Source organism: Nomascus leucogenys, chromosome 4, assembly GCF_006542625.1.
Source record: "Nomascus leucogenys isolate Asia chromosome 4, Asia_NLE_v1, whole genome shotgun sequence".
Lineage (NCBI taxonomy): Eukaryota > Metazoa > Chordata > Mammalia > Primates > Hylobatidae > Nomascus > Nomascus leucogenys.
The window spans coordinates 79,240,325-79,263,601 of record NC_044384.1 but is presented as its reverse complement, the minus strand read 5'-3'; the positions used below and the strand labels follow the sequence as shown (position 1 = coordinate 79,263,601).

Below are 23,277 nucleotides of genomic sequence, written 5' to 3'. Positions count from 1 at the left end.
CTAGTGGGAGGAGAGAATCATTAGACTAATAGTCACAAAGTAAATATAAGATTACAAATTGTAGCCAGGTGTGGTAGTTCATGCCTGTAATCTCTGCACTTCGGAGGCTGAGGCAGGAGGATCACTTGAGGCCAGGAGTTTAAGACCACCTGGGCAACGTAGAAGAGACCCTGTCTCTACAAAAAGGAAAAAAAAATTAGCTGGGCATGGTGGCATGTGCCTATAGCCCTAGCTACTCAGGAGGCTGTGGTGGGAGGATTGCTTGAGCCCAGTGCAAGGCTGCAGTGAACTATTATCGTGCTGCTGTCCTCCAGTGTGGGCAACAGAGCGAGACCCTCTCTCCTAAAAAAAGTAATTACAAATTCTGATAAGTGATGAAAACAAAAAGTACAGGGAGGGCTGTGGTGATACAACAGATAGACCTATTTTTAGAATAGAATATCAGGGAAGGCCTCTTTGAAAAAATGAGATTTTAACTGAAACCAGAATTCAGAAGAGAATTATAATAGTGGTTAACCCCAGGGGGGATAGTGGGGGGGAAGCAGCTAGAAAGGCAAGAGAGTTACTTACATCCTTTGCACCTTTTAAAATCTGTTCTCTCTCTCTCTCTCTCTCTCTCTCTCTCTCTATATATATATATATATATGTGTGTGTGTATATATATATATATATATATATTATCCACTCAAAAATAAATAAGATATTGGAAAGGCAAATAGAGGTGTACTGGATGAAAAAAATGGAGGATGGGTGTTCCAGGTAGAGGAAACAGCATGTGTAAAGCCCCTAATGTAGCACACAGCTTGGGACATTCAAGGAACAGAAAAGCTGTCAGTGTGACTGAAGCAAAGTGAGAGGGACAGAACGCACCTAAGAGATGAGAGTGGGCTGGGCAAGTGGCTCACACCTGAAATCCCAGCATTTTGGGAGGCTGGGGCGGATGATCACTTGAGGTCATGGGTTTGAGACCAGCCTGGCCAACATGGTGAAACCCTGTCTCTACTAAAAATACAAAAATTAGCCGGGTGTGATGGTACACGCCTGTAGTCCCTGCTACTCAGGAAGCTGAGGCAGGAGAATCACTTGAACCCGGGAGGCAGAGTTTGCTGTGAGCAGAGATTGAGCCACTGTACTTCAGCCTGGGCAACAGAGTGAGACTGTCTCAAAAAAGAAAGATACCAGAGTGAGTAGTGGTCGGAATCAGCCGTGCTTGGCCTTGTTAAAGGTTTGGATTTCATCCTGAACGGCCATAAGCAGGGAAAGTATATGTCTGATATATATTTTTAAAAGATCATTTTGATTCTTATGTGAAGGAAGTAGGGAGATTAGATTGGTAGCCCCTGCTAAGTTGTTGATGGGCACCTACACCCTCCAACATCCCTCTCCTCTATTCCATCCTTGAGAGCTGACAGATTAATCCTTGTAAAATAAAAATCTAATCATGTTATTCTCTTTCATTAATCCAACCATTTATTTATTGCACAACCATTTATTGCACACACACAATTGTTTGCTTGTTTTGAGACAGGATCTCGCCCTGTTGCCCAGGCTGGGGGGCAGTGGCATGATCTTGGTCACTGCAACCTTGACCTCCCTAGGCTCAGGTGATCCTCCCATCTCAATCGCCCGAGTAGCTGGGACTACAGGGCATGCCACCATGCCAGTTTAATTTGTCCCAGGTGCGTGCCACCACACCAGGTTAATTTTTGGATTTCTTGTAGATATGCAGTTTCGGCCAGGCGCAGTGGCTCACGCCTGTAATCCCAGTACTTTGGGAGGCCGAGGCGGGCAGAACACGAGGTCAGGAGATCGAGACCATCCTGGAGAACACGGTGAAACCCCATCTCTACTAAAAATACAAAAAAAATTAGCTGGGCGTGGTAGCGGGCGCCTGTAGTCCCAGCTACTCAGGAGGCTGAGGCAGGAGAATGGCGTGAACCAGGGGGGCGGAGCTTGCGGTGAGCCGAGATCACGCCACTGCACTCCAGCCTGGGAGACAGCGAGACTCTGTCTCAAAAAAAAAAAAAAAAAAAAGATATGCGGTTTCGCCATGTTGCCCAGGCTGGACAATTGTTTTAAAATATAGGTATTTACTATTTGTCAGGCATTATACCAGGCACTGTAAAGACAACAATGAACAAGATAGAAGGTAAAATTTTGATGGTTTTCTGTTGCCCAAAGTTTGAAATTCTTAGGTAAGCACTTAAGGATCTTGATTTTATAAACTAGATCTAACTACTTCATCTCATTCTCCCACTCCTCTAGATTTTTAAAACCCTGCTCCCTAGCCACAGAGCTATTCTTGCTACAGTTTTCATGCCTCTGTGCCTTCCTCAGCTGTTCACCCTGCTGGGACTACACCTCTTGGACAGTGAAATTCTACACAGCCTCCAGAGCCAGCTCAAATGTTACCATCTCTGTGAAACTCTTCTGCTGCCCTAAATATACAAAGATCACAAAGAGTTTAATTCATAGTGATAGCTCTATCATGCCTCCATTATATAATAAAATGTTTTATATAAATAAAAAAACTCATATGTCAATCACCATCTTTAAGTGGTACCTACTCAATCATCTATCTGTAATTTCAAAAAGCAGAACCAAAAAGGATCTTTGCAATGATAACACATCGTAGGTGAAAGTACTGCAAATGTTTGCCTCAGCCTCTTAGCTACTGGAATTCCTTGGCAAGGAGGCATTTTTAAATTCAGTTTGGAGCAATTCCTGTAATTAGAGCAGCTGCTTAATTAAGAAGCTGATTCAAACCACTGTTAAATGAACCATTCTTCCCCTTAAATGAAAGGTTTTGGTCAAATTACCAGTGGTTAAACGGCTTAATTAGCCAGTTGTTTTAATTATAAAATTTACAAGTTTAAAAGCCTCTGATTTCCAATAAGTTCAACTGAATTCTTTTCCCCTGTGTCGTGTCAATAAGTGGGTTTCCTGCTGTCACATTAACATTGCAGCCTCCTGAGAGAAAAGGCAACTCTTTACTAAAGAAAGACACGAAACCCCAGGGTTTCAAATGGAGGCTTTAAAAATCTTTCAATTATCACAATTATAAGATGTAATCACGCAATGACATTTCCCACAGCATTCCCCTTTCCTTTACATATGCCAGAGACAACTGTCCTTCAATGTTCTTGTTTATTAAACTGAGAACTAAACCCATCAATCCAGGATGGGGATAAACAACTTTGTTTTAATTCTTTCTCATTCAGAAATGGGATAAGCATTTTTAGCAGGGCTATGCAGGTAGGGAAAGAAAAAAATTGAGGTAGCCCCCAGCCAAGAAGCTAATTACAGGTTATTCTCTCCACTAAACAGACTGTAAGGCCCTCCAGGGCAGAAACAATGCCACCACCTGGCAAACAGTATGTGCTCAGTAAGTGTATATTTAAAAACAAAACAAAACAAAACAAAAATGGTTCTTAAGATATTTTACCAAAACAATCTGCAATGATTTGTCCCTGCCAGCTGCCCACATTTTTCAAAATTTCTTTTCAAATTTCTTTCAGTTGTTCTAATTACACTGAACTACTTGGATCTGAATATACCATGCTTCTCTGCTTCTACCTTTTTATTCATGCTGTAATGAGAGCACTCTAAGTTCCCTTCATCTTGTCTCTTTAGATCTAGTTTTATATATTTACTTCTATCTGTCTATTTTTAAATCAATAAGAAAAAGATGGTCACCACAATCAAGCCCCTCCTTGGATAGAGCAGCTGGAATGGTCCCCAGAGCCCACACACGGAGTGGATGGGTGAAGGCAGAAATGGGGCACTTTCCCCACTCTTCCTTTGTGAACATCATTGTAATTCAATTTTGTAATTTCTGACTTTAAAGATATCTCAGGCTGGGTGCAGTGACTGACACCTGTAATCCCAACACTTTGGATGGCTGAGATGGGAAGATTACTTGAGGCCGGGAAATCAAGACCAGCCTAGGCAACGCAGCAAGACCCTGTCTTCACAAAAAATTTAAAAAATAAAAAAATTAGCTGGGCATGGTAGCGCATACCTGTAATCCCAGCCACTTCAGAGGCTGAGGCAGGAGGATTGCTTGAACCCAGGAGTTCGAGGCTGCAGGGAGCTATGATCATGCCACTGTACTCAAGCCTGGGCCACAAGCAAGACCCTCTCTCTCTCAAAAACAAAAACAACAACAACAAAAAATATATATATCTGAAAGAACCTATAAAAAATACCAACAAAACTGTGTGCTTTCAAGTGGAAATTATCTTGGTGAGCCAATATTAGTGAGTTATTCTGGGCCTTGGAACCTTCTAGGGACTAGTATTCTCCAGTCACAGTTGAAACGTGGGCAAAGGAAAGAATAAATAAATAGCAAGTAAATGTACAAAAATATGTTCAACCAACTAGTAAAGACATGAAAATTCCAAACACAAGGGAAAGCAGGTTTTAACCTACAATATTAGCAAATATTAAAAATAATACTCGATGTTGATGAGTATGTAAAAAGGGATTCTCAAATAGAGAAGTATAAAATGGTGCAATCTTTCTGGAGAGCAATTTAGTTAATACACAACAACAGCTTTAAAAATGTGTATTTCCTTTGACCCAATAGTTCTACTTTCAGAAATGTACCCTAAGTAATCAGACAATGGCACAAATATTGCCCAAGAATGTTCATCACAGTGTTGTTTCCATTGCAAAATCTTGGTAACAACTTAAATTTCTCCAAATAGAAAAATGTTGAAAAAATTATGCTACTATCCCCACATATCTTTTCAAAATGATTCCTATTGGATCTTTTCCAATAGCAATTTAACATGCCCTATTTGATGCCAACTTCAAAAACAAACAGGCTGGGCATGGTGGCTTACGCCTGTAATCCCAGCACTTGGGGAGGCCCAAGCGGGTGAACCACCTGAGGTCAAGAGTTAAAGACCAGCTTGGCCAACATGGTGAAACCCCATCTCTATTTAAAAAAATAGAAAAACAATTAGCCAGGCATGGTAGTGCACACCTGTAATCCCAGCTGCTTGGGAGGCTGAGGCAGGAGAATCACTTGAACGTGGGAGCCAAAGGTTGCAGTGAGCCGAGATGGCACAACTGCACTCCAGCGTGGGTGACAGAGTGAGACTCCATCTCAAAAAATAAATAAATAAACAAAAAATGACCTCCGAATTAGGTAGCTACCAGATACTAAAATATACCACCGGCTGGGCACGGTGGCTCATGCCTGTAATCCCAACAATTTAGGAGGCCAAGGCGGGCAGATCACCTAAGGTCGAGACTAGCTTGGCCAACATGGAGAAACCCCGTCTCTACTAAAAATACAAAATTAGCCGGGCATGGTGGCGCATGCCTGTAATGCCAGCTACTCAGGAGGCTGAGGCAGGAGACTCGCTTGAACCGGGAGGTGGAGGTTGCAGTGGGCCAAGATCATGCCATTGCACTCTAGCCTGGGCAACAAGGGCAAAACTCCATCTCAAACATAAAAAACTAAAATATACTAAAAAACTATAGTAACCAAAAAGCTTTAAAACAGTTTCATACTGGCATCAAGTACATATACAGATCAATGAAACAAGATGAAGTTTAAAAAGTAGTTGCAAGCCAGGCCCAGTGGCTCGTGCCTGTGAACCCAGAACTTTGAGAGGCCAAGGCAGGAGGATTGCTTAAGCTCAGGACTTCAAGACCAGCCTGGGCAACGTAGGGAGACCATGTCTCTATAAAAAAAAATAAAAAGTCAGGCATGGTGGCACAGGCCTGTAGTCCCAGCTACTGAGGAGTCTGAGGTGAGAGGATGGCTTGAGCTTGGGAGGTTGAGGCTGCAGTAAGCTGTGATGGTGCCACTACCCTCCAGCCTGGGTGACAGAGCAAGCGGTCCCAGCACTTTGGGAGGCCGAGGCAGGAGGCCTAGTCTCTATTTTTAAAAATTTTAAGTAAAAAAAAAAAAAAATAGTCCTGGACTTAGGCTGGGTATTGTGGCTCACACATGTAATCTCAGCACTTTGGGAGGCCAAGGTGGAAGGATCCCTTGAACCTAGGAGCTCAAGACTGTGGTGAGCTGTGATGGCATCAAAGTCTGGGCAGCAAAGAGAGATCCTGACTCTAAATAAAAAATTTAAAAATCCCAGATCTACACAGGAACTTAGAATATGATAAAGTTTACATTCTCAAACCTCCAGGAAAAACAAGGATTTTTTTTTTTTTTTTGAGATGGAGTTTTGCTCTTGTTGCCCAGGCTGGAGTGCAATGGCGCAGTCTCGGCTCACTGCAACCTCCGCCTCCCAGGTTCAAGCAATTCTCCTGCCTCAGCCTCCTGAGTAGCTGGAATTACAGGAGCACCACCACGCCCGGCTAATTTTTCTATTTTTAGCAGAGATGGGGTTTCACCATGTTGGTCAGGCTGGTCGTAAACTCCTGATCTCAGGTGATCCACCTACCTCGAACTTCCAAAGTGCTGGGATTATAAACATGAGCCACCACGCCCAGCCAAAAACATGGATATTTTAATAAATGTTGAAACAACTGACTTCATTCATTCATTAAGGGGGAGAAACTGTATCCATGCTCCACTTATAATTCCAGATGGAACACTTTTTTATTCTATTTATTTATTTATTTATTTATTTATTTTTGAGACCAAGTCTTGCTCTGTCATCCTGGCTGACATGCAGTGGCAAGACATCTCGGCTCACTGCAACCTCCGCCTCCCAGGTTCAAGGGATTCTCCTTCAGCTGCCCGAGTAGCTGGGATTATGGGTGTGTGACCACCATGCCCGGCTAATTTTTGTATTTTTAGTAGAGACAGGGTTTCACCATGTTGACCAGGCTGGTCTGGAACTCCTGACTTCAAGTGATCCACCCGCCTCGGCCTCCCAAAGTGCTGAGATTAGAAGCATGAGCCAGGGCACCCAGCCTCACTTTTTTTTTTCTTGAGACAGTCTCGCTCTTGTCGCCTAGGCTTGAGTGCAATGGCACAATCTCGGCTCACTGCAACCTCCGCCTCCCAGGTTCAAGCAATTCTCCTGCCTCAGCCTCCTGAGTAGCTGGGATTACAGGCATGCACCACCATGCCTGGCTAATTTTTGTATTTTTAGTAGAGACAGGGTTTCACCATATTGGCCAGGCTGGTCTTGAACTCCTGACCTAAGGTGATCCACTGGCCTCAGCCTCCCAAAGTGCTGGGATTACAGGCCTGAGCCACCGCGCCCAGCCTCACTTTTTTTTTTCTTTTTGAGACATGATCTCGTGCTGTCTTCCAGGCTAGAGCACAGTGGCACAATCATAGCTCACTGCAACTTCAATCTGACTCATGCAATCCTCCCATCTCAGTCTTTGTCTTCTGAGTAGCTGGGACCACAGGCACTCGCTATCCCACCAGGCTAATTATTTTTTTTTTTGTAGAGATGGAGTCTCCCTATGTTGTCCAGCCTGAACTCCTGGGCTCAGGTGATCTTCCCCTCAACCTCCCAAAGTGCTGAGGTTATAGGCGTAAGCCACTATAACTGGTCTGTACCACATATTGAAAAGAAAAAATATTTATCAGAAGGTAACATGAAGGAATTTTTTTTTTTTTTTTTTTTTTTTTTTTTGAGATGGAGTCTCACTCTGTCGCCCAGGCTGGAGTGCAGTGGCGAGATCTCGGCTCACTGCAAGCTCCCCCTCCCGGGTTCACGCCATTCTCCTGCCTCAGCCTCCAGAGTAGCCGGGACTACAGGCACCCACCACCACGCCCAGCTAATTTTTTGTATTTTTAGTAGAGACGGGGTTTCACTGTGTTAGCCAGGATGGTCTCAAGACAGGGTTTCACCGTGTTAGTCAGGATGGTCTCGATCTCCTGACCTTGTGATCTGCCCACCTCGGTCTCCCAAAGTGCTGGGATTATAGGCATGAGCCACCGTGCCCGGCCATGGATTTTTAAAAATAATCTTATGGTAGAAAAGATCTTTTTAAGCATGAAACAAAATCTAGAAATCAAAGATTAATAAACATAACTATATAAAAATCTAAAACTTCTGTTTAATGGAAAAAACACAAACATAAAGTCAAGGGATAAATGACTAGAAAAAGTACAAGCATATGTAACACAGAAATGCTAATTTCCTTAATATATAAGAACTATATTAAAAGTTCTTACAAATCAAAAATGAAAAAGTAAACAATCCAATAGAAAAATTGACAAAAAAACATAAATGGGCCAGGCACGGTGGCTCACACCTGTAATCCCAGCACTTTGGGAGGCCAAGGTAGGTGAATCACCTGAGGTTAGGAGTTAGAGACCAGCCTGGCCAACATGGTGAAACCCTGTCTCTACTAAAAATACAAAAAAATTAGCCAGGCGTGGTAGCACATTCCTGTAGTCCCAACTACTCAGGAGGCTGAGGCAGGAGAACCACTTGAACCTAGGAGGCAGAGGTTGCAGTGAGCCGAGATCATGCCACTACACTCTAGCCTGGGTGACAGGGTGAGACTCTGTCTCAAAAATAAATAAATAAATAAATAAATAAATAAATAGGCAATTCATTAGGAAACAAATACAAATGGCAAGTAACTATATGAAAAGATGACAAATTCAAGACACAAAAATTAAAATGAGACATAATTTTCACTAACAAAAAAAAATTATTTTTTTAGGCCAGGTGCAGTGGCTCACACCTGTAATCTTAGCACTATGGGAGACCGAGGTGGGTGGATCGCCTGAGGTCAGGAATTAGAGACCAGCCTGGCCAACATGGTGAAACCCTGTCTCTACTAATAAATACAAAAATTAGCCAGGCATGGTGGCACATGCCTGTAGTCCCATCTACTTGGGAGGCTGAAGCAGGGGAATCTCTTGAACCCAGGAGGTGGAGGTTGCAGTGAGCCAAGATCGTGCCACTGTACTCCAGCCTGGGTGACAGAACGTGACTCAGTCTCAAAAAAATATATAAATAAATATATATATATATATATATATTTAGACATGGGATCCTGCTCTGTCGCCCAGGCTAGAGTATGGCATCTATTCACAGGCAAAATCAAAGTGCGGTACAGCCTCAAACTCCTGGGCTCAAAGGACTGTTCTGGGACTTCAGCTTTCCATGTAGCTGGGACTACCAGTCCATGCCAGTGCTTCCAGCTAACAATAAATGTTTTATAAAACCCAGTTTGGGCCGGAAAATAGAAATGTAAATTAATACAACTTCTCTAGTGGATAGTCTGGCAATACTTATCAAAATCTCCAATTCATAATGCATTGACTCAGCGATTTCAATTCCAGGAATTTATCTTACAAATGTACAGGAACAAGTTTACAAAGACATACCAAAATGGCTGGTGTACCATTTTTTGAAACAGCAAAAAACTAAAAACAACCTAAATGTCCAGCATTAAGCTACAGTCATACACACACATAATATAAATCTTCATATATACATAAAATCTTCCTGAAAGTTACACAAGAAATTGCTATCAGTGGATATCATGAGGGAGTTAAGATTGGGAAAGAGGGCCGGGCGTGGTGGCTCACACCTGTAATCCCAGCACTTTGGGAGGCCGAGGCAGTTGGATCACAAGGTCAGGAGATCTAGACCATCCTGGCTAACACGGTGAAACCCCGTCTCTACTAAAAAATACAAAAAATGAGTGGGGCGTGGTGGCAGGTGCCTGTAGTCCCAGCTACTTGGGAGGCTGAGGCAGGAGAATGGCGTGAACCCAGGTGGCAGAGCTTGCAGTGAGCCGAGATCTCGCCATTGCACTCGTCTGGGCAACAGAGCGAGACTCCATCTCAAAAAAAAAAAGACTGGGAAAGGGGAATAAAATTTCACTTTTCATCATATACCCTTTTGTACAGTTTAAGCTTATTCTTCCCATATGCATCCATTTCAAATTTTTAACAGGTGATAATTTTAATAGTATTAGGTTGGTGCAAAAGTAAGTGCAGTTTTTGCCATCATTTTTACTTTTGCACCAACCTAATAATTGTTTTAAAAGACTTTCCTCAGAATATATACCAATTCAAAATAAACTTTGCCTATGGTTGAGAAGGGTAAGGGATAAGACCAAGGCTAGAGAATAATGACGACTTGAACATAGATCTTTTTGTTTTAATACAAAAAAGACAATGAAAGTCTGACAAAATGTTAATAGTTGCCAATTCTGGGTTTATTTGACATATTACTCTTTTACTCTTCTATATTTTTTATATCTCTCAAAATAAAAAGTATAATTAAGGGATAAACAATTTTTTAAAAAATCTTTCCTTCACCCTACATCTCTCTTCAGTTCCTGCCAATATGTTATTGACCCATTCAGTCTCAAACTTTTTTAAAGCATTGTCTACAGTCGTTTTTTTTCTAACTCTTGGACTTTCATTCACTTGTCACCTCAAGGTTAATTTCCACAACCCATCCACCCCACCTACCTAGACTACCCTCCCTAAGGTCACCAGTGACCTCTAGATTGCTAAAATCCAAGGATACTATCATGTTCATGTTTTTCCTGATCTCTCGGTAGCACAGTTGAAACTGTAACATGGTTGGCCACTCTTTCCTTCTTGAAACGCTCTCCTCTTGCCTGCCATGATACTATACTATCCAGGTTTCCTCCACTTTGGTCTCTCTTTCTCAGCTTCATTAGCCTTTCTCCCTCTACCCAGATTTTTAAGGTTGAAATTCCTCAGGGTATGATCCCTGGGTCTCTTCTCCACCTTTTCTCCTTAACTGATCACATTCATTCCCATGGCTTCAATTAAAATTGACAAAGCAATGACTTTCATATGTATAGTTTCAACTCAGACCTAAATTTTTAGCTCAAGATCAGTGTATCCAATGGGTTGCTTAATATATCCTTTGCAGGCACTCTACACTATTACAAAAACCACAGAAAAACAAACACTGCATGTTCTCACTCATAAGTGGGAGTTGAACAATGAGAACACATGGACACAGGGAGGGGAACATCACATACCAGGGCCTGTCGGGGGGTGGGGGGCTAGTGGAGGGATAACATTAGGAGAAATACCTAATGTAGGTGATGGGTTGATGCGTGCAGTAAACCACCAGGGCACGTGTACACCTATGTAACAAAACTGTACGTTCTGCACATGTAACCCAGAACTTAAATTATAATTAAAAAAAAAAAAGGAAATATCCTTCTTTCTTTTTTTTTTTTTTTTTTGAGTCAGAGTTTCACTCTTGTTGCCCAGGCTGGAGTGCAATGGTGCGATCTCAGCTCACTGCAACCTCTGCCTCCCGAGTGCAAGCGATTCTCCTGCCTCAGCCTCCCAAGTAGCTGGGATTACAGGCATGCTCCACCACGCCCAGCTAATTTTGTATTTTTAGTAGAGACGGAGTTTCTCCATGTTGGTCAGGCTGGTCTTGAACTCCTGACCTAAGGTGATCCACCCGTCTCCGCCTCCCAAAGTTCTGAGATTACAGGCATGAGCCACCGTGCCCGCCCGAAAATATCCTTATTTCTAAAAACCCAAGCTAAAGTATTCAAGGGTAAAGTATCATGATGTCTAATTTTTAAGAAGCTAACGTGACAAAGTGTTAACAAAGGTGAATCTAAATGGTGGGTAAAGAAATGTTCATTGTATTATTCCTGGGGAAAAAATAAGCTAAAACTACTAAATAGCAAGGACTATATCCTCTTAATTTTGTATCGCCAGCATCTAACACACAGTCTAGTAAGATACATGTTTGTCAAGAGAATGTATAAATAAAAAGAAGCCCATTATTTTGAGATGTTAGGCTTTGGGCGCAGTAGAAATGGTGATTCCCTACACATTGCTGCCATCTTCTAAAATAATTAACATATGTAAAAAGCCTCTTCCACACTTCCTTGCACACAGTAGGCATTGAGTAAAAAATATTAGTTCCCTTCCTTACTTCCATTCCTTTATCTCTGATACTTGTTAGACACATGACAAACGTCATTAAAATCCAACAACTCCATTGAAATTTCTCACATAATAGACAAAGCAAAGATGGCAAGTAATTGGGTTGAAACAGAGATGGAAATCCATTGAGTTAATCAGACTGAATGGACATTCATTTTGGATTAAACAGTGTGAGAAAAGCCCTAGCCTGACGATGGACATACAAGGCAGTTCTGGAATAGTAGCAGTATTAATAATAATAATTATAGCTGCTACTTTTTGAGCATTTTATCTTTTTTTTTTTTTTTTTGAAACGGAGTCTCGTTCTGTCGCCCAGGCTGGAGTACAGTGGTGCGATCTCGGCTCACTGCAACCTCCGTCTCCGGGGTTCAAACAATTCTCCTGCCTCAGCCTCCCGAGTAGCTGGGACTACAGGCACGTGCCACCACGCCTGGCTAATTTTTTGTATTTTTAGTAGAGATGGGGTTTCACTGTGTTAGCCAGGATGGTCTTGATCTGACCTCATGATCCGCCCTCCTTGGCCTCCCAAAGTGCTGGGATTACAGGTGTGAGCCACCACACCCCACCAAGCACTTTATATCTTTTGTCTCACTGAATCTTCAAATGGCACACTACAGTTTGTATTATAATTATCCTTTTTAAAAATTTTTTTAATTTAAGAGACAGGATCTTGCTCTGTCACCCAGGCTGCAGTGCAGTGGCACATTCATAGCTCACTGTAACCTGGGCTCAAGCAATCCTCCTGCCTTAGCCTCTGGAGTAGGTAGGATCACAAGCCTGTGCCACCACGCCCAGTTAATTTTTTAAAAAATTTTTGTAGAGACAGGGTCTCACCACGCTGCACAGCCTCTTCATTTTTTTTTTTTTTTTTTTTTTTTGAGATGAAGTCTCGCTCTTGTCCCCCAGGCTGGAGTACAATGGCGTAATCTCGGCTCACTGCAACCTCCGCCTCCCGAGTTCAAGCGATTCTCCTGCTTCAGCCTTCCGAGTAGCTGGGATTACAGGCACCTGCCACCACACCCAGCTAATTTTTTGTATTTTTAGTAGAGATGGGGTTTCACCATGTTGGCCAGGCTGGTCTCGAACTCCTGACCTCAGGTGATCCGCCCGCCTCAGCCTCCCAAAGTGCTGGGATTACAGGTGTGAGCCACTGCACCCGGCCTCACAGCCTGCTCATTTTTTAAGGTGAGGAAACCAAGCTACAGAGAAATAGCCAAAGATCAAATAAATATGTAGTACAGTTGGAATCCAAACTTACTGTAGAGCTCTTGCTCTTAACCACTACTTTATGTTCTCACCCATGATTCGATTCCATGCTCACATGGAGGGGTGGGGTTTGGTTCAGGCTACTGTTCTCAAAGATATGGTAGGCTTCCTTCTAGGCAAAATTATTATAGAGTGCTAAAGGGTCACTTAAAGCAGGCCAACTACATCAGGTAAAAACTGCTTACCTACAGAATAGGTGGGCTTCTCTCCTGAAGTTCTAAACCTAAAAGGAGGGAGAAAGTATGTTCAATACAATTAGAAACCCATATTTTATTTGCATAGTTTGCAAAATTTATATTCTATCACTAAAGATGCATCAATGCTGTTTCCTTACTCCTTCTTTCCTTTCTTCCTTCCACAAACTTTAGTAAGCACCTGATGTGTGCCAAAGTGCCACATCCTGAGAATGTAAATGTAAGTAAGATGTCTCTATCCATGGTCTAGTTGGGAAAGGTGCTGGTAAACGAATGTGAGCCACAATATAGTATTGATCTGGAACAGAAACGTACAAAATTAAATAGCACACAAAGGAAAGTATGGTCACTTCTACTAGGGAGGTGAAACTATTTTACGGTGAGTTTTAAAAAACGAAGTGGCCGGGCGCAGCGGCTCACGCCTGTAATCCCAGCTCTTTGGGAGGCTGAGACGGGCAGATGACCTGAGGTCAAGGGTTTGAGACTAGCCTACCCAATATGGCAAAACCCTGTCTCTACTAAAAATACAAAAAATTACCTGGGTTTGGTGGTGGGCACCTGTAACCCCAGCTAATCGGGAGGCTGAGGCAGGAGAATCACCTGAACTCGGGAGGCGGAGGTTGCAGTAAGCCAAGATCGTGCCACTGCACTCCAGCCTGGGCGACAAGAGCGAAACATCATCTCAAAAAAAAAAAAAAGATAATAATACTACAATCTCATGGGACTGAAAATGTATCTTAAACTTTGAGTCAGTTTCCTCTTTTGTAAAATGATATTTATATTTGTCTTGTAGTGTTTTTTGTGAAGATTAGAGATAACGAAAAATAGCTAGTATGGTGCCATAGGAGGTGCTTATCAAATAGTAGTTGACTGATTAAGATGGGATAATAGATTAAGAGGAAGGGGATACTATCACATTTGGGATTAAGAAAAAAAAAAATAAGAAGATGGAAGGGAAATAAAGGGAGAAAGCCCTCAATAAATGTTAAGGACTCAAGAAATCATCCAGGATCATGAGTGCCGAGTAGTTCAGGAAGATATACGATACATTATTTTATATCCTATGGCTGTCACACAAAAGACATTTGGTGCATATTTGCTGCTGAACAGAGAAATAAACCCCCAAATGTATTTCATCAGACTTAGAGAAAAACAATGGGGAGCCTGGGCATGGTGGCTTATGCCTGTAATACCAGCACTTTGGGAGCCTGAGGAGCACGGATCACTTGAGGTCAGGAGTTTGAAACCAGCCAGGTCAACATGGTGAAACCGCATCTCTATTAAAAATAGAAAAATTAGCCAGACATGGTGGTGGGCACCTGTAACCCCAGCTACTCAGGAGGCTGAGGCAGGAGGATTGCTTGAACCTGGGAGGTAGAGGTTGCAGTGAGATAGTGTCACTGCACTCCAGCCTGGGCGAAAGAGATTCTGTCTCAAAAAAATAAAGAAAAAAGAAAAACAATGGAGAGGTTGCATTCTATACACAGAACAGTTTAAAAAAAAAGACAACTTGGATTTGAATCCTAATTCCAACCCAAATTAGCTCCATCATATTAAAACAACAGATTAAACTCTCTGGACCCCAGTTATTTATATAAAATTGAGATAATATCATCTGTTTTACCAGGTCACTATGAAGGTCAATTCATTCATTTAACAAATATTTATTAAATGCCTACTATGTGTCAGATACCATTCTAGGCCTAGGAATAGGGCAATAAACAAAACTAAAAGTCCGTATCCCCATGATGCTTATTTTTAAGGGGCAAGGAAAGACAGTTAAACATTTTTATATATACAAAATGAGTCAGATGGTGACATCTGCTATAAAGAAAAATAAAGCAAAGTATAAGGGAAGAGAGATTGATGGAGGGGTGTATATTTTACATAGAGTAGTCAGGGAAGGCCTCTTGGATGGGATGACATTTGGACAGAAACCTGAATAAAGTATAGGACAAGCCATATGGATATCTGAGGAAAGAATACGCACAGATCCTGGGGTGGGAAGGTGCTTAGATTATCAAGGAATAGGAAACCACAGTGCAGCTAATGCTGAGTAAGTAGTATAAAATGAGGATACAGATTATGGAAGGTCCTATAGGCCACGGTAAAGATTGCAGGTTTTATTTTGAGTAAGATGGGATACCACTGGAGAATTTGGAGCAAAGGAGTGATGTGAGCTAACTTGGCTTTAAAAGAATCATTCTTATGTTCATAATGTTAGGTCTCTTTAAAAAAAAAAAATCACTCTGCTTTACTGCGAAGAATAGAAGACAAAGGTAAACTAGGGAGACCAGTTGGGAGGCCAAGTGATGGTAGTAAAGGCAATGAGAAGATAAGGAGCTGGCCCCTAGTGGTTTAGCAAAACAGAAAGCATGAGGCAAAAACTGGAGAAAGAAATGGTTCTAGGTCTGGCATAGTGGCTCATGCCTGTAATCCCTGCACTTTGGGCAGATCACTTGAGCCCAGGAATTCAAGACCAGCCTGGGCAACATGGCAAAACCCTGTCTCTACAAAAAATACAAAAACTAATAGGGCATGCTAGTACATGCCTGTAGTCCCAGCTACTTGGGAGGCTGAGGTGGAAGAATCACTTGAGCGTGGGATGTCAAGGCTACAGTGAGCTGTGATCATGCCACTGCACTCCAGCCTGGGCAACAGAGGTAGACTCTGTCTCAATTAAAAAAAAAAAAATGGTTCTGTTTGTATTTCAAAAGTAAAGCCAACAAGTTTTGCTGAAGAATTAACAGCATCTGGCCGGACACGGGGGCCCACACCTGTAATCCCAGCAATTTGGGAGGCTGAGGCAGGCAGATCACCTGAGATCTGGGGTTCAAGACCAGCCTGGCCAATGTGGTGAAACCCCATCTCTACAAAAACAGAAAAATTAGCTGGGCATGACGGCAGGTGCATGTAATCCCAGCTACTTGGGAGGCTGAGGCGGGAGAATCATTTGAACCTGGGAGGTAGAGGTTGCAGTGAGCCAAGATCACGCCACTGCACTCCAGCCTGGGTGACAGAGTGAAACTCCATCTCAAAAAGAAAAAAAAAAAAAAAGAATTAACAGCATCAAAGATTAACTGCAAGTATTTTGGCCTCAGCAACTAAATGAATGGAGATGCTATCAACCGAGAATGGGGAAGGAGCAAGGTGGCAGGCGAGATGCATGATGTGCTTATAGACATGCAAGTAAATATGATGAAAAAATGCTGTGTGAACTATGAAGCCAAAGACAAATGTTACCTATATTTAATTATTGTTGTTAATATGCTTACCTTAAGAAAGAAAAGCCTTGCTTAAAAATGGTATTTTTCCTCAGGCACAGCACCTACAGCAAAACAGCCATGTTAGGACAATCTTAAGCATTTATAGACCTCCAAGTATGTCTTCTCAGAGAGGCAAGAAACCCACAGTACACAAACCAAAAAAGGACAAAAAGGCTCTTATCTAGCAAAGAGGCTACCCTACAATTAACACCAAGCATGCAAACAAACCAAGGTCATCATTCTCATTCCACCCACTACAGTAAATGCTCAAAAAACAAAGTCCCCGCCCCCCCCACACTGCTTTCTCACTGTTTACCATTTCCAACTTAATCTATTTTTTTTCTAATATCAATCAATTATTACTATGCATCTGCCATGCACAGCGTCATGAGAGGGGCTTTATTAAATCTTCTTTAATTCTGAAAACACTGCAAGACAATTTCACAAGTAAAGCAACTGAGACCCAGAGAGATTATATTCCAAAAAATTATACCTAATAAGCTGCTAAGAGGACTGACTTAATGGCCAGGTGCGGTGGCTCATGCCTGTAATCCCAGCACTTTGGGAGGCTGAGGCGGGCGGACCACAAGGTCAGGAGTTCAAGACCAGCCTGACCAACATGGTGTTGTCTCTACTAAAATTACAAAAATTAGCCGGGCTTGGTGGCACATGCCTGTAATTCCAGCTACTCAGCAGTATGAGGCAGAAGAATCATTTGAACCCAGGAGGCAGAGTTGCAGTGAGCAGAGATTGCGCCACTGCACTCCAGCCTGGGCCACAGAATGAGATTCCGTCTCAAAAAAAAAAGAGGACTGACTTACTACAAAAGCTATGCCTCTATTACAGTACACTGTCTCTCAATAACAGTGATAGGCTGGGCACGGTGGCTCACGCCTATAATCCTAGCACTTTGGAAGGCCAAGGTGGGTGGATCACGAGGTGAGGAGTTCGAGGCCAGCATGGCCAAGATTGTGAAACCACGTCTCTACTAAAAATACAAAAATTAACCAGGCATAGTGGCAGGCATCTGTAATCCCAGCTACTCAGGAGGCTGAGGCAGGAGAATCCCTTGAACCCAGGAGGTGGAGGTTGCAGTGAGCCGAGATCTCGCCACTGCACTCTAGCCTGGGCAACAGAGCAAGACTCTGTCTCAAAAAAAATTAAAAAATAAAAATAAAAAATGACAGTGATAATGATACTTCAGAATGGAGGTAAGAACAAAAAAACAAATATAATGATAGCAAATGCAGCCTCGATCTCCTGGACTCAAGCAATTCCCTTGCCTCAGTCTTCCAAACAAACGTCTGTTCTTTTGTTTGTTTGTTTTACGGGAAGGAAACAAAAAAAAGTCTGTTCTTAAGGTCCCATAACATAAAAGGAAACTCCTGCCCACTATGGATAACAATTTTAATTCTTTCAACATGGATGTATGAAAAGTCTAGTGTGCAAAAACAAGGAAAATCTGAGAAACTATCAGTCAAGAGGAGCCTACAGAAAAGACGACGACTAAATAAAATATAACATCCTGAATGGGATCTGCAACAGAAAAAGGACACTAGAGAAAAAGTAAGGAAATCTGAATAAAGTATGGACATTAGCTAATGTAATATACCAATATTGGCTCATTAATTATAAAAAAAAAAAATCACACTAGGCCGGGTGCGGGGGCTCACACCTGTAATCCCAATACTTTAGGAGGCTGCGGCAGGCAGATCACTTGAGGCCAGGAGTTCAAGACCAGCCTGGCCAACGTGGTGAAACCCCATCTCTCCTAAAAATACAAAAATTAGCCAGGGGTGGTGGTGCGTGCCTGTAATCCCAGCTACTTGGGAGAAGGCTGAGGCAGGAGAATCGCTTGAACCCGGGAGGCAGAGGTTGCAGTGAGCAGAGATCATACCACTGCACTCCAGTCTGGGCAACAGAGCAAGACTCTGTCTCAAAAAATAAATAAATAAATCACACTAATGTAAAGATAATAGTAATAGGGGAACTTGGGATATATGGGAACTCTGTGTACTGTCTTTGCAAGTTTTCTGTAAATCTAAAACTATTCTAAAATAAAGCTAATTTTTAAAAAGTCTATTATAAGCCAGGTGTAGTGGCTAACGCCTACAATCCAAGCATTTTGGCAGGCCAAAGTAGAAAGATCACTTGAGCCTAGGATTTTGAGACCAGCCTGGCCGACACAGGAAGACCCTTTCTCTACAAAACAAAAAATTAGCCAGGCGTGGTGGTGCACACCTATGATCCTAGCTACTCAGGAGGCTGAGGTAGGAGGATCACTTGGACCCAGAGGGCTGAGGCTGCAATGAGCTGTGACTGTGCCATTACACTCCGGCCTGGGGTGACAGAATAAGACCCTGTCTCAAGTTAAAAAAAAAAAAAAGAAGAAAAGAAAAGCTTATATGCCAACTGCTATGCTGAATGTTAAAGAGAATATAAAAACAAAATGTAACTACAGGGATGAATCTTGAAAACATTATACTAAATAAAAGAAACCAGTCACAAAGGACCAAATATTATGTGATTCTATTTCTGTGAAATATCCAGAATAGCCAAATCTATGGAGAAAGGAAGTCAATTAGTGGCTGCCTGGGGCTGGAAGGTCTGGGGAGCTGTGGATGACTGCTAAGGGGTATGGAGTTTTTTGGGGGGATGATGTTCTCAAACTGATTGTAGTAATGGTTGTACAATTCTGGGAATATAATAAAAGCTACTGAATTCCACACTTTAAATAGGTGAATTGTAGGTTATGTGAACTATATTTCAATAAAGCTATCAAAAAATGTATGCACAATCTCTGTCCTTCAGGCATTTGGATGGCTGGAGACATAGACATACATTTGTATTAAACAGCTAAGCAATACTGCAGGCATTGTATGAAGTCAAAATAGGTGGTATGAACAACAAGCACACCTGGCAGGAAATCCAGGGGGAGATGGCTAGGAGAAATCCTTAGCTTTTGCAGAGTTATAGACGTTGCTGAGGATCTGCTTAGTCATGAACCCTCTTCCTAGACAAATGCATATAAGCATGGATATACAAAGAGTTTGCCTGTTACTTCAGGAGATTCACCAAAACTCTTATCATCACCTAAGAACCCCTATGCTAAACCAAGAGATCCTCAGAGCAAGAGTCATGTCACTTTCCTCTCAGGCACATTGTAGACAATCAAGGTTTGTTCTGATGAATAAATGATTAGAAAGAAGTGAATAAATGATAATCATTGCTACCATATATTAAGCACTGACATCTACTTTGTTGAGCACCTACCATGTGTCTAAATCACAATACCTTTACAAGATAAGCATTATTATCCCCACTTTACAGTTGAGGAAACAGATTAAGTAACCTACCCAAAGTAAAACAACTACTATCGAAGCTAGCATAGGGTCTTGGGTTTCTCTGACACCAAAATCCATAATTTCCCCACTATTCTACACCTTTTCTCACATAAATGAAGGTGTTAGTGCTTAGGAAATTAGGAGGGGGAAAGATAAAACTTAGGAAAAGTCTCCCAGAGGATGTAAGACCATGAAGATTGGGAAGGATGTGAATAGACAGAAGGGCAAAATGTGCAGATGATCCCAAAAGCACAATTGAATCAGGTACTAAAAGACTTTGTAAAGTATGTGTGCAATATACTTAACCTAATATTGGTCAGCATAAAAGACAGAGTAGGAAACTGGGGCCCCAGGAGAGGTCAGGCCAGCTCCCCCAACTACTAGCCATGTACCTTGAAGTTAGATCAGATGACTCTAAAGTCCCTCCAGGGCCACGATCTATTAACCATGACAAACAGAATAGAAATGAGAGTGAACAGAATATATTTTTAAATAGGTCACTTCATATAGAAGAGGGACTGGATGGGAAAAAAAGATCAAAATGAGACTGCTTTCTCATTTTAATTGTTCAGATTTCTGAGTCTCTACAATAACTAAGGTTTTAATTATCTAAAAGCCAGGCTTAAGAGTTGACAACTTTCGGCTGGGCGTGGTGGCTCACACCTGTAATCCCAGCACTTTGGGAGGCCGAGGCGGGCGGATCACCTGAGGTCTGGAGTTCGAGACCAGCCTGACCAACATGGAGAAACCCCGTCTCTACTAAAAATACAAAATTAGCCGGGCGTGGTGGCGCATGCCTGTAATCCCAGCTACTCCAAAGGCTGAGGCACGAGAATGGCTTGAACCCAGGAGGCGGAGGTTGCTGTGAGCCGAGATCACGCCATTGCACTCCAGCCTGGGCAACAAGAGTGAAACACCATCTCAAAAAAAAAAAAAAAAAGAGTTGACAACTTTCTGGAAGACATTCAAATTGTGGTATGAACTCTCCCTGTCAGCTCTGGGAAATGTGCTTCCTGTCCCCTGCAATGCTTGGCATTATTTATCTGGACACAAGTAATCTATTTTGAGACTGTATCTACAATTACCCTCTCCTCCCCATCAGCAAATGAAGAGCAGCTCTGGCCCTGCAAGTGGAAGAGGAAGATGGTGACGCCAGCGAATGAATGCATGAGGACACAGATGCTGCAGTGGGTAACAAAAATACTCCCATGAGCCAGGAACCAAGCAAGGACTGCACAACTGCCAAAAAACTGAAGTCACAGGGCAAAATCTATAGCATGTGAGTAGCTTAAGACATCAGAGTCTGGGGTGGGTGGTGAGAGCAGTGGGTCAGGGTCTTTGATGCAAGCAACTGAGAGCTGTTTCATGAAAGTAAGAGAATATATTTGTGTATTAATAAATATTATTTAAAATAGCATTGTTACTACCATTTATTGAGTACTTCCCATTTGCTAGGCACTTTACACATACTATTTGTTTTTTTAAATTTTTTTTTTTAAGAGACCGGATCTCACTATATTGCCCAAGCTGTCTCAAACTCCTGGCCTCAAGCAATCTTCCTGCCTTGGCCTCCCAAAGTGCTGGGATTACAGGAGTAAGCCACCAGGCCTGGCCCATATTATTTCAATTAATCATTACAGCAACCCTCTCTGACGGGGCATTATTGAGATAACTGGCTCTATTTTACACAGGAAAAAAAAGAAGTTTATGTAAATTGCCCAAACTTATAGGTTTGGTAAGAGAAATTCAAACCCAGGTCTGCCTGAATCCAAAGTCCATCCTTTCTATTCTTCCATACTACCTCTCAAAAAACTGATACCAATTTATACTAATGAAGTTCATAACTAATGATAATAGCCATTCAATAATCCTGCCATTTACTGAGCACCTGCTATATACCAAACACCATATCCTTTAATCCTCACAACCATTCTGTGAGGCATAGTTCTTTGTATTTTCTTTTATATAGATTTAGGGAGTACAAGTGCCATTTTGTTAAATAGATACATTGCTTATTGGTGAAATCTGGGTTTTTAGTGTAACCATTACTCAAATGATGAACATTGTACCCATTAAGTAATTTATCATCTCTCATCCCCCTCCTACCTTCCCACCCTTCCAAGTCTCCAATGTCTATGATTCCACTCCTGTGAAGTAGATATTTCTACCGCATTTTATAGTGAGGATATCAAAGCTCAGAAAAGTGAATTAACATGCCTAATGCACACAACTAACAAGTCATGATCTAGCTGACCCCACAATCAGAGCTCTCTCCACTACTATATACTATATCCTATACTCCTGTTGCAAAGCAAGTCGGCTATTACATGACACCTCTTATTTTCTTCCCTGAGATGAACAACACCTTGATCTACGTTCCAGTTCTTTTGTTTTTGAGACAAGGTCTTGGTCTGTCACCCAGGCTGGGGCAAAGTGGCATCATCATGGCTCACTGCAACCTCGACCTCCCAGACTCAAGCCATCCTCCTGCCTCACCCTCCCAAGTAGCTGGGACTACAGATGTGCGCCACTACACTCGGCTAATTTTTTCTTTGTAGAGATGGGGTTTTGCCATGTTGCCCAGGCTCTACATTCCAAAGCTTGTAAGGAGGTTACTCTCATCTTAGGCATCCTGGAAAAGCCCAGTCCCTGCCTAAGTTCATTTATCAGAAGCTTCAAATTCTCCTCACTGGCTTTCCACTCTCAGTGTCCACCACTACCTTCCTTTTTCTTTTTTTTTTTTTTTCTTGAGACAGAGTCTTGCACTGTTGCCAGGGCTGGAGTGCAATGGCGCGATCTCAGCTCACTACAACCTCCACCTCTCAGGTTCAAGCAATTCTCCTGCCTCAGCTTCCTGAGTAGCTGGGATTACAGGTGCCCGTCACCAAGCCCGGATAATTTTTTGTATTGTTAGTAGAGACGTGATTTCACTGTGTTGGCCAGGCTGGTCTCAAACTCCTGACCTCGTGATCCACCCACCTCGGCCTCCCAAAGTGCTGGGACTACAGGTGTGAGCCACCACATCCAGCCTCACCACTACCTTTCCCACGCACACAACCAATACTAGCCTCTCTGTCTATAATGATCCATCTGCTACTTAAATACCTCCCTGGTCAAAACTGAAACATTTTCAGACACTGCTAACTATCTGAATGTTCTCCCACATAGAAAACCCAAACCCATCTCCCTATAACTTCTATGGTTTGTGCCTAGTTCCCCACTCTGACATCATACAAACTAAGTTCAGTTCTTGTTTTTCATTCAGGAAGTCAAACCCTTCAAGTATTTGAAGGCAATAATCATTGCCTCCAGGTTTTCTCAAGTTCTTTTAAAAATTGTTTTTGTTGGCC

The 23,277-nt window shown here is 42.2% G+C and overlaps 1 protein-coding gene across 4 annotated transcripts in view; it reads left to right on the top strand.

Annotated features, from left to right (window-relative positions):
* LOC115834764 (rho guanine nucleotide exchange factor 2-like) overlaps positions 1 to 21,207 on the top strand; it is a 71,912-nt gene extending 50,705 nt beyond the window's left edge. For 3 of the 4 annotated variants that reach the window (XM_030810874.1, XM_030810873.1, XM_030810869.1), the window contains one exon: positions 2,266 to 3,192. The gene's annotated coding sequence lies outside the window, so the exon portion shown is untranslated. Of the gene's footprint in view, positions 1 to 2,265; positions 3,193 to 21,029 lie in introns of those variants that run through there. The other variant, XM_030810872.1, reaches the window with a different exon arrangement.
* Positions 21,208 to 23,277: the final 2,070 nt, after the last annotated feature.